Source organism: Eublepharis macularius, chromosome 11 (genome assembly GCF_028583425.1).
Source record: "Eublepharis macularius isolate TG4126 chromosome 11, MPM_Emac_v1.0, whole genome shotgun sequence".
NCBI classification, from domain to species: domain Eukaryota; kingdom Metazoa; phylum Chordata; class Lepidosauria; order Squamata; family Eublepharidae; genus Eublepharis; species Eublepharis macularius.
In genome coordinates this window covers 63165149-63180141 of record NC_072800.1, presented here as the reverse complement: position 1 = coordinate 63180141, position 14993 = coordinate 63165149, and the positions used below count along the sequence as shown (strand labels likewise).

Here is a 14993-nt window from a genome sequence, read left to right as displayed (position 1 = left end):
TGGGTAGCCCAAGTGAGCCTGATCTCGTCAGATCTCAGAAGCTAAGCAGGGTCGGCCTTGATTAGTGTTTGGATGAGAGACCTCCAGCAAAAACCAGGATTGCAGAGGCAGGCAATAACAATCCACCTCTGTTAGTCTCTTGCCATGAAAACCCTGCCAGTGGTCGCCATAAGTCAGCTATGACTTGAGGGCACTCTTTACCACCAATGGTCCAAATAGGGTGACATCAATATGCATGCGACAAGTTATTGTGTTGTTTGGGAGGGGTTATTGTTTTGTATTACAGTATATTGTTCATATATAGAAGTCCCAGGTTCAACCCAGTGTCTCCAGTTTAAATGGTAGCATTGATGTTGGGAAAGACCTTCTCTACCTGAGACCCTGGAGAGTTCCTGCCAAGAATACAAGACAATGCAAAACTGACTCTTTATAATTCAACTCTTTATAAAGTAGTTATTAGTTATTAAGGAGCAGAAATCTGGCTCTGGAGCTGGCTCTGGAATTCATCAAAGGCCATGTCTTGAATTACATTAAAACATGCTAAATGCTTCCTTTTCGTAGTGACTGTTTTGTTATAATTTAAGTAGCTATCTTTGTGCTCAGTCAGAATTAATCCCTTTTTCATGAAAAAGGTGGACTATAAATGACAAATTAAAAAAAAAATCCAAATGAGCCAGTTTGGTGTAGTAGTTAAGAGCGCTGGGACTCTAATCTGGATAACTGGGTTTGATTCCCCACTCCTCCACTTGAAGCCAGCGGGGTGACCTTGGGTCAGTCACAGCTCTCCGGAGCTCTCTCAGCCCCACCCACCTCACAGGGTGATTGTTGTGGGGATAATAATGACATACTTTGTAAACCACTCTGTGTAGGTATTGTTGTCCTGAAGGGTGGTATATAAATAGAATGTTATTATTATTAAATGTAGCAAGTTTAGGGTCCTGCTGCTAGAACATTTTGGAAATTCTCCTTTATGCCATAATTAGTCCTGGGCTCATAAATAGTAATTAGAAACTTAGTGACATATATTAACACAGAAAAAGCCTTCAAATATCATTCCTTTTCATATTTATTCAGAACTAGAATCCCAATTTTGGTTGAGATATTACCTCAGTAGTTGTAAAGTTAAGGAAACAGTAGCTATTTTAAGCAGATTTTCCAAAAGAAGCTCAAGCAAAATGAAATATGGCAAAGTAGTTTGGTATTATTATATATTGGTAGCACAGCAGCAAAATAGCCAGTAGGCAGTGATACCATAAGAACAGTTCCTAAGGGACAAGGCAAGGGCCTAAGCAGGCATCAGTACATCTATGGAGCTGACATTGGCTGAGAATTGTGAAACCACATCCTTTACTTCAAAGACTTACAGTGAAATACTAAGCAGAATTACTCCAGTCTAAGCCTATTGATTTCAGTGGGCTTAGACTGTAGTAACTCTGCTTAGGCTTTCACTGTAAGAGTCTCTCTCTACACAAGACATCTTATATGGGGACACTCAAGTGAAAGATCTTACACTTGTTTTCCCATTGTGGATACACATGTACTGCTAGGGAGACAGAGTATGCTTGAATATAAGACCACACACAAAGTAAGTCACTTGAGTATCCCCGTGTAAGATCCCTTTGTCTTTCTCCTGTGGGAGAAGATTGTCTAGCCCCATGCAATAGACTGGTAACTGCAAATCTGTTCCAAAGTATATTATGTACCTATTACATAAGCTTACATTAATTTCATATATATTGACTGGAGATAAGATGCTTGAACCATCAGTGTAAGAGATTTCCATTCCATTTAATGTTATATTGTTGCTTTCCTATGGAATTTATAAAAATAATACTTTTCTGCTCAAGAAGTATCCAAGATGCCAACATTGTGTAGCCCTTTCTGTTCTGCTCACAAAGAAAGCTCTCAGATCAACATTGCAGTTGTTTTGAGAATTATTTGCAGATCTTAACAGTATTTTCCCTTTTGGATAAAAGCTAGCAGAGCCCAAACACAATTTCCCTAGGAGCAGTACAAACTTGCAGTGCCTCCACTGCAACAATCCTGCCCTAAACATATAATGTGATGTTCATGAAAGAAAAAGTTTGTTTCTTTTGTAAAATAGCATAAATGGATCTCATGGATATGCAGCTAGGCTGCTCCTTGTCCATATCACAGTAAAGCATTCCTGTTCCCTCCTCCCCATGATTGAGCCTGGAGCTAGTTGAAATCCAAATGAAGAATATTTTTCCCTTGTTGGCACAGCTCATACTTACTTGCTCCAAGCCAAATTTATTTTTAAGTACAAAGTTTTCGAGCTTATGGTTGTTTTTTATGGTGGTGTTGTACATTGATCTTCAGAACTGATGGTGGATTGCAGACTTTATCCTCTTAAGTTTGGGGGGAGCAAGAGAGGAAAGCTTCAGTTGTTTATAAGCTCAACCAAGCATCCAAGCTCACTGAGATACAACCTGTGAAATTTAACCATTTAAATTTAAAAGGATCGGGGTGTCAAAATGAGAGCAGGATTACATTTAATGAACTGTTTTGCACATCTTTTTTTTCATTTTTCATATTGCTTTGCAAAAGATTATGAGAATTTACACCATTGGGGCTTGTCCCAATTGCCAAAGCTGTAAGGCTTGTTGTGCTCCCTCACCCCAGTTCCATGTAGTTTACCAATTGCTTCAGAACATAAATGGAGCTGCATGTTTAGATCTCCATCCAAGTTCTGACACAACTAATCACATATAACTACATGGCTGAGATTAGATTGTGACACTGGTGGGTAGTGAAACTGCCACCATGACAAGACCAGGAGAGTTATCTTAGCAATAAGGTAATATTCCATTTCTGAGTGTAAAGAAATGTGAGAGTTTTTATTTGTCCCCAATACATTCTAAGCCTCCTTCCTAGCCTGGTGCACAAAGACAAAATGCAGTACCACCTTCCCCTAATCCTGAAGTATCACACGTTCCAGGATTGCAATGTTAATTTTTTTCTAACCAAAGAAAGGGAGAAATGACAGAGCAAGTGACAGTATTTGTCTATTTCCAGTTCTTTTAAATCTTATTTTCAATTTTAATTATTTTTGAGGAACAGCCTAGTTCCTTATTAAATCCTGTAATGTCCAGATTTATAAAAATGCCTGTTGAATACATTTTTCCTGCTGCACAAAATCTGCCCATCTGCAGGGTAAAATAAACTTTGCCATCAATGACATTATCAGGTAGTCGAATCCTATTGCTAAGTGATTGGCTATAATCATTCAATAAAGGGGAAGGGGCCCTAAAAGTAGCATCAAAGCAGAAACATATCAAAACTATTAACAGACTCAAAAATATTGAAAAGACCATTAAAGTAACTGTCATGAGCCTTTTCAGACCCCTTAGAAGCATATTTTTCATTGGCAATGGTCTTCAGTTGTTATTGGTTAAGATCAACAAGTAGATTGCACACTGACCTAAGAAGGTCAAATGGAGGATTTGGTAGACAAAACTTTCCCCAGTCCTGGGTAATGAGCTGCAACTGTTCAGTCTCCTCTTTTATGAAATTACTAAAGGTTTTGTATGATCTTTCTCTTTCTCTTTTTAAAAAATCTCTACCTTAGGTTACAGTGTGACTCACTGGTGGCTCTGAACCACCATTTCAAGACCTTTGCCTTCGAGGGAGAAAAGAGATGGATATATTTTTTATTTAAAATTTAAATTTAATAATTTAAATTTTTTAATAAGATGAACAAATTAAAAATAGGTCATATATTGCAGGTTGATGTTCAAGGTGAGCCCAGATTCTGAAAAGTCTACTGTTCTAAGGGATTATAGGATTGAATGCATGGAAGATTTTCTGCCAGTGGCCACCAGTCGGAAATTTGAGGGAACTATACCACCCAGTCAGTTTTGTCATGTTCTTGGGAATAGCAGGCTGACTGGGCAGGCGTTCAACAGTTCCTATTTGAAGATAGTTTGTTGTGAAGTTTTCTAGTAAACACAACCGACCATTCTCCTTGACAGGACTGTCCACCCTCTCTCAATAGGATAGTTGATATTCAGTTTTCTCCTTTCCCTATTCCCTGTAGAAAGAAATGTTTCTATAGTATGCTAGTTCTGTTAGAAGAGCAGTTCAGGGTAAATCATCCCCCCATATTACACAAAGATAAAAGAGTAACTGTGTAACACATTTGTATTCCTTAGCTACTCGCATAATATCCAGTAACATTCAGTGTTATTAATCCATCATTCAGTTCCATTTTTTTAAAAAAATTGAGCCCCAATTGTTTCCATGTTTTTTAAGTAATGTGGCAAATTGGAGAAAATTAAAAGTGAATCTGTAAAGATAAAATTAAAGCCCAAATGAAGTGTCTGTAATCACTTCCTGTTAAACATCCCTTTAAAAAAATTAAAATCCATACATGGTTTAGCCAAGAAACTGAACCCACAGAAGAATGGGCATTATTAGTAATGCATCCATTAACTGTATTTCACTGCTAACATTAGTACAGCTTTGTAACTAATAAGCAGCTGTCCACAATGAACCTGACCTGAGAAAAAATTGCAGAGTTGAGCTAATACCACTGTATGTTTTGCTGATCATAACGACGTTTAAATCAAGATGCAAGGAAGCGTGTGTACAACCAAGTGTTTGAGGCAGAAAGATAGCTTTCTTATAGTACATCTATTTGCTGTTTGTTGTTTATAACATGCATATACACATGCCACTGTGCTAATGTAGGCGAACACAGCTATAATTTATGTGCATATGCATATGTCTTAGGGGGGAGGAGGAGGAGGAGAAGTGGAATTTATGAGAGGCTGGCCCGGTTTAATTTGTGTCTGCTTGTATTTAGCACTTAAGGCTTCTTACATTCAGTTTGTTCAGAAGCGTGATGAAGTGCTTCATGCTTCTGCTTCAAATCAGAAATGCATGAAGTGCAGCTGCAGAGATAATACATTCTCCCCAAAGGCTTTGGCTGAGCAAATTAGGTGTCAATGGGGTGCCTGCGCAGGCAGTACTCTCTCTAATTAGTCTCTTGAGCCTGGTTGGTGGCAAGAATAAGATGATCTAATCAATTGGTCTGCGTCTGATGGTACGTGTAAAAATCCTACCAGGCAGAGCTGTCTCCCACAGGTCACTCACCTGCACAGCGGGATTGCTCATTTTCATTTTTCATCTCTTGCATCACATGATGCTGACAGTTGGTTTTAAGAAAATTGAATTTGAAAAAAAAGAAAATCTGGTTCATAGGGCATGTGGGTCAGCATGAAGTTGCATTATGGGTATCGGTGATCCAGTTCATTAACATGTATCGCAAAAGACCTGCAGGAAGTTATATCTCCAAGTGCCTGTTTTTGTCAATAATGGAATTGGATTTTTTAAAAATAGTTGTTCCACAAAAGATGGTTTCCATTAAGTAAGGAAAGTACAATTGTCCAGCACACTAAAGAAAATGATATTTGTTCCTAATATTATTCACAGGATTTAATTGGAAAGTGAACATAGCATGCTGGGAAATATGGCATCCTCTCGTTATCTCTTTGCCTTTTTAAAATTTAAAATGTGATTGGAGGAACCAGTTGTCTAAAGTGGGGCTAAGCCAGCTGTACAGTAAATAGCACTGAACCTTGAGTGTGTTCAACATGCTAAGACATGGTGAGGAGCACTGCCCCACCCCATGTATGTCCAAATTAACTCTACGTTAGAAGTGCAGCAGTGTACAGAAAAAGAATCTTCCCAAATTAATTGAAAAAGATGGGGTGAAACATCAGGAGATAATGACGCTAACTTTACCCCATGCCTTCAACCAGAATTAATATTTAAAATCAAAAGCTTTTGTCTCCTTTCCCTTTAGACTAGCAGCTACAGTGTTTTTTAAGGTGGATTTGGAAATAGCTGTCCTTGGTTTGTGGGGAAAGATACTGTATTTGGCACAGGATTTTTGTACATGATTGAAAGCATGTTTACATTGGCTCTTCAGATTTACAGATGCATTGTGAACGTGCTTATTATTTGATTTCTGTAAAGATATTGGGGGAAATCAAACCTGTTTCCCACCTGCATTTTAATGTTTACAGATGTCTGTCAAATCAAAGAGTTTTCAACAATCTCTGTAAAAGGGCCTCTCCTTGTTCTTTAGTAATGAGAAGTTGTAAATAAATAGTCTATTCTTTAGTGCTTGGTTTTATGAGCAAAGATCTAATCAGAGAGCATAAACTCGAGAATCTTGAATTTGCCAGATCAGAAACAAAATGTAACTGGATTTTTCCTAAAACATATCTTTTAAAAAAATTAATCAAGATAGCAAACAAGCTAAGGCAGCAGTACTACTCAACAGCTTACAGAGACCCACATGCAGTTACTAGCAGCAAAACAGCCAAGAAGGGCTTTCCCTTCTTCCTTCCTGTTCTGCCCTCCGCATGAGGCACAGCAGGTTATAAGAGAAATTGGGGTTGCCAAGGCTAGAAGAGGGGTGGCTGGCTGTGGGGAAAGAGAAGTGGCCAGCTTGCTCTTTTCCTGAGTGGCGGCCATAGCAGTGGGGGTTTTATTGTCACTTCTGTGCAGAGACCATGCAAGGGGACTTAGGGTTGCCAGCTATGGGTTGGGAAATTCCTGGAGATTTTGAGAGGGGAACCTAGGGAGGGCAGAGTTTGGGGAGGGGAGAGATCTCAGTGGTGTATAATGCTATAGAACCCACTTTCCAAAACAGTCATGTACGTAAAGGAAACCGATCTCTGTCAACAGGAGATGAGTTGTAATTCCAGATCTCCAGCCACCACCTAGGAGTTGGCAACCTTAGGCAGGGTTGATGGAGAGAATAAGCCCTTAATGGGACAAGGCTCACAGCTTACCTATCATCCAGTTATTCCAGCCATGGTGGTGTAAAGGAGAGAACCACCTGCCATTCACAAGCACTACTGGGAAACAACTTTGTGCACTTTTCTGGAACATGGGAAGATTGCCACACTGGGGAAGAGCCACAGGTAGCATGTCAAAGTGCCACATGTAACTCCCAAGCCACTGAGTGAGAATCACTATGATAAGAAGTATACCACAATGTCCAGTGGTAGAATAAAAAGATGTTAATCTCTGTGAGACTTCTGCTTAGATATCATCTCTGTTTTCTTTTCTTAAATACTTGGCGTATCTGGTTCTATTGATGATATATAATAATCAAGTATTTTGATGGATGCACCATTGCAATTCATTGAACAAGTCTAGCCTTATTTGCTGCTTTATCTCTATCTACACTGTTCCCTTTGAAAGGAGGAACAGCCTATAGAAATTGAGGAGCAGCAAGCTGCATACATTGCACAGAAAAAAAGTACAATAACCCTTTTTTTAAAAAACTGCATAGTCACCATACAATGACAAGAACTGTACACAGTATTGGAAAGGGGATTACACCCAAAGATCTGTACAGAGGCATTATAATATCGAGAGTTTAATTTTAAATCCCTTTCCTAATAATCCTCAGAATAAGTTTGCCTTTTTCATTGGTGCCAACTAGAGATGGGCATGGAACGAAAAAAACCGAACCGCTCGGTTCGTGGGTCGTTAATTTCCACGGAACATGAACTTAACGAACTCACCCAATTTCTGAAGCGGTTCGGGGGGACCCAACACCACAGCCAGCCACCAAGCTCTCCTCCCTCTCCCACTCTAAAGAAACTGAAACCAGGAATCACACGGCTTCTCCTATTTATGGGGAAAGCCAAGAGATTGAACAACACAGGAGCACTCTGGTTGGCAGAAAAACCTACCTAACATGGATTTGGAAGGAAGAGATTGGTGTTACCATGGCTGCTGAAGGGCCTCAGTTGCCTTGGAGATTCTAACCCTCTCCCCCCTTTTCCTGGCTGGATAGGCCAGAGTGGGAGCTCTCTAGCTGGCAGGGACAGCTGCCAATCAGGCTTCAGATTGGAGGCACGCTAAAGACTGCCACTGTTGCCTGAGCGAGGGAGTATTTGGCGCCAAAAGTGTCTGAACTGGCAACAGAATGGTAAGAAAAGTTTGTTTGGTTTGGAAAAATGCAGTCCCACAGAACTCATGGTTCTTTGACTACAAACCAGCCGTTCTATACAGAATTTTGTTCCGTAGTTCATTTTGTGCCCATCTCTAGTGCCAACGAGAAACTGAGCTGTGGTAGTAGATAACAATTATACAGGGAACCCCCCCCCCCCACACTGCAAACCAACTTACTACCCAAATTTAACAATTTGAAGAATTTTTCATTGGTGCAGCACCCTGGGTTGACACTTTCATTGAACTATCTGTTATTACTCAGCAAGTTTGGACCTGATTAACATGTACTTAAAGGGTTTTTTTTAATTCAGTGTGCATCACCCTACACTTACCTTCTCTGAGATCCTCCTGGAGCTCTTCACAGTCAGCCTTGGTTTCTACCATTCTGAATAATTTTGTGTCATCTGCCAACTTGGCCAGTACACTGCTCATCCCCCAGTTCCAGATCATAAATCATAAATGAACAAATTGAATAGCACTGGCCCCAGCAGCACCCCACGGCTTACTTCCCCCCATGGTGAGAATTCTGCATTTATTCCTACTCTCTGATTCCTATAATTTAACCAGTTTTAATCCATAAGAGGACCATGACTTTTTAGCTTACTCAAGAAGAGACTTTGGTGAGGTACCCTGTTGAAAGCCTTTTGAAAGTCCAAGGATATAATGTCTGCTGTTATCTACATGTTTCTCAAAGAACACCCAAAAGTTGGTGAGGCAGGACTTCCCTTTGCAGAAGTCATGCGGATTTCCCCCAGCTGGCTTTGTTCCTCTATGTGCATAATAATTCTTTGATTTTACAGTTGCTACTAATTTGCCTGGGTCAGATGTTAGGCTAACTGGCCCATAATTTCCTGGTTCCCTTCTGTACCTCTTTTTAAAAATTGGTGTAATATTTGCTAGTCTCCAGTCTTCTGGTGCAGAGCCTGATCCTGTTGATAAGTTACATATACTTGTTAGTAGATAAACAATCTCACATTTTTGTTCCCTATCCATATGTAGGGATATGTAGAAAAAAAATTTTCCATAGAATAAGTCTGTATCCAGAGAAAGAACTAGAGCAAGCATGTTACATAATCACCCATGATCATTTACTTTCGCACATATTCAGGGAGCAAGAAAGTGTCTTCATATTTTCCACACGGTAAGCTGGCTAGCTGTATTTAGTCGTTGTCTAACTTCAATTATTAGCTGGTTTTTGATGCAGGTAAGTCTTTTCTGTTAATTTGTCAACTTCCAAAATAGTTTTTCCAGATTGAAAAAACAAATAGTAAAGGTGTGGATCCCAGCAATCTGTCTTCTATACCATATTCTATGCAGAATTCATGGCGATATACAATAACATTTAGCCATTTCCTCCTGTTTCTTCTGTTTTCCCATAACATTTTCTTTCTCATCTGCTTCAAGAGTAGAATAGTTGTAATTCAAAGGGGGAGAACCTTTTAATTACAATTATAAATGCAAAGCTAGAAACCACACTGCATTCTTCAATTTGATATGACACTAGTTCAGTCCTGAACTTCGAGGTGCAATCTGAATTACATGTTAAAGTTGTAAACTAAGTTTGAGTTCAAAGCTGTCAGTATTCAGTTTAAGTACATTTTTACTAATACCAATAAAGTTCAGGTTTTAATATTTTCTGTGTGCCTTTTAATGCCATGTTAATACTGAATTTCCCATTACAATCATAGTCAAATGCAAAACAGTACCAAGGATCCAAACTTTTCCTTATGGAATAGCCTGATACTTAAATAAAAGAAAAATAAACCATTTGCTTTGAACAGATCTCTAGGTAGCTGCAGAAAGCTTCTGTTGGGTCCATACAGGACAGTGCTTCCTCATAAGGCCATGCCACAATCTGTCTGGTGATAGCTAACCCTTAAAAAAGTTGCTGGCGATGTTAGCTATTTCCTATACTTTGCATTCTATGAAGTGAAAGACTGATCTAACATCAGCTTGAGTTTGTTCTTCAGTTCTTTGTTTGCATTTCTCCCTATTAGTCAAAACCAACAATTCAAAGGTATTTCCAGATTATACCCTTCCAGATCTACGTGTGGTATTTACTCTCATAATATAAATTAAAGGCTGATAATGCATACTAAAAATAAGGAACTATTTGCCCACTAACATGAGAATTTAATCATGTCAAAACACACCACTTGACCCATGAAATGGAAGGCATCCCCATATGCTGCAGTTATTAGAGAGGAAGTTCTTGAGACAGCTTTAAAAATGTTGCATGGTTTCATATTAGGAAGAGTGGATGCTACATGAACTAGTAAGTAGGAGTGGTACATATGAGGGAGGGGCTGTTGGTATAGTCTCCTGAAAATCGTAGATGTCTATGACAGCAGGTCGAATCCCGACTAACAGTGAAATCCTAAGCAGTTACTCCAGTCTAAGCCCATTGAAATCAATGGGCTTAGATTGGAGTAACTCTGTTTAGGGTTTTACTCTAAACTGGCAATTTCCCCTGATTCCTCTTTTGCACTGCAGTGCAGACCTCCCCCTCTCATGGCATTCCTCGGGGTCCCCTATTCGCCAGGAGCTTCATTTCATGGGATCAGTGAGATGGGGAGGCGGGAAAGTTCCATTCCACCTCTGGAAAATTTAGTCTGGATCCAACCCATAATTTTTAAAGTGTGTGAATTAAGATTGATCTGGCAACAAATCCAGGAAACATATTCATTTGGATCTGCCCTTCAGTTTACAGTTTATTACCTATGGAGACTGTCTTTGGACGATAATTTGGAGAGACTGGAAACATGTCAACCTGATGCCTTCTCCTTGGATCTGAATAGTGCTGTGTTCTGATCTTACTTACTTTGGACAGGATGAAAATAACGCAGAATAAAATGACACGATTCTACCACGATTGAGACCTTTAAACTATAAAGTGTTGCAATTAACAATCCTTGTAATTTCTGTTGTTTTCTTATAGGAATTAAGACCACCAGATTACAGGAGAGGAACCAAATGTAACAAGAGAGCCAACACTATGAGGACAGCATGGCCCTGCTTCTCTTTGGCAATGGTGGATTTAAATCACAAGAAAAACTATACTGGCAAGACCCTGTCTCTCCCTCCCTCCCCCAACAATTTATTCAAAACCTTGCACGCATTTGGATCCCTTGTGATTTCTGAGATCTTCATGAAGATTCAGCTTCTGCTTACTGACATATAGCATGTTCTTTTCTTTCATCCTTTGTGTTTGATTTTATTTGAATTTTCCACTACAGCACAACATCCTTGTACAGATTTTTATGCTTTCACCAGCAAAGTCTTAAATGCATTAAGACACACATTTGGTGTTTGCACTTCCTGGTAATGTCTGTACATAAAGGGCCAGTCATGGCAAAAATCAGTTTCTGTATTCATTGAGAGGCTCCATATATTTTGTAATTTGTCTGAAGGATATATTCAATCAGAATGAAAGTTTTCAGGGTGATTGAGACACAATCAATATCTTGTAACTACATCCTTGCATTACCACTTGGAAATTATGCTGTTCCTTTTAGTTGGAGACTTGGAATTTGAGTAGTACTCTGCTTCCGTTTCAATGCAGTTTTCAAGCATACTGAAGCAGAAATCAAATGAGACTTCCAGTGATGGGGGTGGGTATATATATAATACTACTAAATCAAATATTCTCACTCCTTTTTAGAACAAGGGGCGTTTGCAGCTTTTGTGGTTCTTGATTCCATTTTTACTTTTCCATATAGTTCAGTTAAAAATATTTTCCCAAAAGGAAAACAGAAAAGTATGAAGGAGAATTCGTTTACAATATGATAAGCACTATGGTGTAGAAACTTTAGTTGCTAAATGAGCCATTTTAGGGGGGGAGGGGAACTAGTTTTGTTGAGTCATCCAAATTCCAAATCGTAGCTCTTCCAAACCAAAGCATCATTCCAGTTATTTTTCTAAGATGATCCAAGATGATTAGGAAAAGCCTTTCACTACCATATCCTCGGATGAGTTATTTCACAAGTATTGTTCAAACTTAAAAAATAAATGCCCTTGTGAATTTTTAAGTTTAAGTGAAGTTTTGTCAGAGAGGGGGAGATGAAGCTTACGGGAATTTGAAGGACTATGGCTGCTATTCTGTGCCAAACACCATTGGAGATTGGTACAAATCCAAAAAATAAATTAGACTTGATAAATTTGGGGTGGTAAGGAGTGTTTTTCAGACATTATACTCAACACAGGATAACTACCTTGCGTCCTTATGATATCCGTTACCTAAACGCCATTTATTTTTATAACACATTTAATGCATTGTTAGAAAAATTTTAAAGGATGGGGCTTGTTGTATAATTTCTTGCATAAGCTGGTGGCATCATACTATTTGGAACAGAATAAATAAATAAATGGCTAACTGATTCTGCAGAAAGCTTTTTTTAAGGGGAACAATGTTAAATATTCTGTACATTCAATATGCAAAGTAAGCAGTAAAATTGTTCTAAATGGCTCCATAGACATTAAAATGCTTACCTAAGCACAACTTCCAAAATGGTGTTTCAGCATCTCAAACTTATTTGTTATTTTTTCAAATTTTGTATCACCAAATCGAATTGCATATTCAAACATAACACAAATGCCTTAACTATTATTTGCTTTGAGTTTTGTATGCAACCATTTGTATGTGATCTCCTTTGTCACATTAGAAGTATATGCCATTTAGATATTTCAGGATGAGGCTTGCTTTTTAAAAAAAAGTCATAGTGTTTGTGAAGATGTGAGGAATTTTTGAGAATAGAACAAGTCAGGAAAATGAGGGTATGTTCTTAGATGTAAATCTTGTACTTTGGCAGCTTAAACAGTTACACTCTTTGTTGAAAGATCTGATGGTTTATTTAGAGAATAGTTCCACTGAAGTACTCTCTTCCATAGGCTAAATATCTTGTACCTTACTATCCACAATAAATCAAAAGTCCACTGCTACTGTATAGGATGCTTTGAGTGTATGCACATTATGTATGCTTTCAATGCTCCCTTTAAAAAAAGCCATTAAAGCCTTTGAACATAACATTCAAAATCTGTGCATCAGTTCCCAGTCCAACCATTTCATTTACTTTTGAACTGATTTCCCATGAAGTATCAGAAGTTGTGTAAGAACTTAAAATCTACACAATTTCCCAAGAAGGAACCATTGTCCATTTCTGTTTCTGGATCTTTCCAGCAGAATCTCTCTGGATTTTCCATTCTGATTATGTTTTCTATTTGCATACTCACAAAAATCATTCCAAGTACATAAGGGGGAAGATATTACATTGAACAGAGAGCATATATTTATATACTTAAAAGAGTTTTTTAAGGTGCAGAGATTCCAACAATGTCATATATTTAAGGCAAGTAACTGTAAGAAACTTAAGATTTCTAAATTTCATAATGCTGGAAAGGTGGGATGGAGAACCAGTGCGTTATAATTATCCCTCAAATTTGCAACTTTTCAAATAATTTTACAATACCCTGGGTTTTTTTTTATAACATAGTCCATAAAGACCTTGAAATATTTCCCAGCATACTGGATTTTTCTAAATGAGTGCTTTTCCTCTTCCCTTCATGTAATATCTGAATCTGTTCTGATATTTTCAAGATGTCAACAAGAATAAAAGACTTGAGAAAAGGGCTTTTTCCAGGTACTTGAAAGAAACCATTCTCATTTTTAGTTTCTCAGTCAATTGTCATGGCCTGCTTCATATTACTGAAATAAGAACATTGCTGCTTTCCCATGGCTAGACCTCATACCTTTCCAGTAACATGTGGAACATAAATCACTTTGGATGTTACTAGTCCTACATAATCTTCTTATTCCACATGATTCTGTGCTTCAAATATTATTAGAGTAGTAGAAGAACAGTGTCAGGGTGAGGAAGCGGCAACCATGCTTCCCTATTAGCATAGGAATTGGACCAGTGTGGTTGGCATTATATGTGAGAGAGTTTTCCTGTTCCTACCAGCTCCCTTAAAGATGCCCCTTCTTGTTTTACTGGTTTTATCAGCCCTGAAGCTGTCGGAAGAGAGAAATGACAATGAAAGGTAAGATAGATTCTAGTCAATGAAGAGGAAAATGGAGAGGAAAGCTAGGAAGATAGGAATTGCTTTTAGATATCGTTCCTGTAACCCAAACTAACAAGACAGTTTGCTTCCATTGTTGCCTTCTTTAAAGGGGGAGTCTAATAAATACACAGCACTTCAGCATTGTATAATATTGGCACTATTTCTCTACATTGTGTTCTCAGAAGTATTTTATTGAAGCACAGGAAACATTAATAACCAGTGACTGGAGAGCTTGGGGTTGGGAAGTCTTCCTTTCAGTGCATAGGAGGAACTTGACAGAGGTCTCCTATTTATTCTAGTATAAGTTATGAAAATGCCTCTCAGCAGTGCAGTGAGGACAATAGATGTCTTCATTTTGCACTGCACCCAATTGAATGTGTGGTGGATATAGAGGGTATGTTCATACAAAAAAAAATCTGTGAATTTGTAACCTAATGTAGTAAATGGCATTGATGCTGAACTGAATGACGTTTCATATAAATTAAATTATGTTTTGTTATTCACCATAACCATGCCTCCTCTCTTGGCATAAAGGTACGGAGGTAATTGTATGTGCTGTTGCCTTGCAATATTCTTAGCAAGGATTGAATAGATGCACTAAAAATTCCCTAATCGTCTCCCTTTCCGCCCCCCAAAATGGCACTTCTGCAGTGCTATATACAAAATCTTCCCTTACTAGGTTTTTTAATAGTAAAAAAGTCCAGTAGCATCTTTAAGACTAACCAACTTTATTGAGGCATAAGCTTTCAAGAACTACAGCTCTCTTCATCAGATGCATGGAGAGTATGAAGAAACTGGCCAGAGATATATAGGTGGAAAGGGGAGGGGGAAGAGGGTGCAGGGAATGAGGGCTATGTAGATGCAAATCAGTTGCAAAAGTCATGAAAGAAGTGGTGGAGTGCACAATCCAGGCTGGGTGTGACCCCTCCCCTCCATAT

General features: G+C 38.5%; 1 protein-coding gene across 1 annotated transcript in view; it reads left to right on the top strand.

The window, feature by feature from the left end:
• CDK14 (cyclin dependent kinase 14) overlaps positions 1–14785 on the top strand; it is a 318753-nt gene extending 303968 nt beyond the window's left edge. Inside the window, exon 15 of the mRNA XM_054992114.1 lies at positions 10937–14785. The gene's annotated coding sequence lies outside the window, so the exon portion shown is untranslated. The remainder of the gene's footprint in view (positions 1–10936) is intronic.
• The last annotated feature ends 208 nt before the right edge of the window (positions 14786–14993 follow it).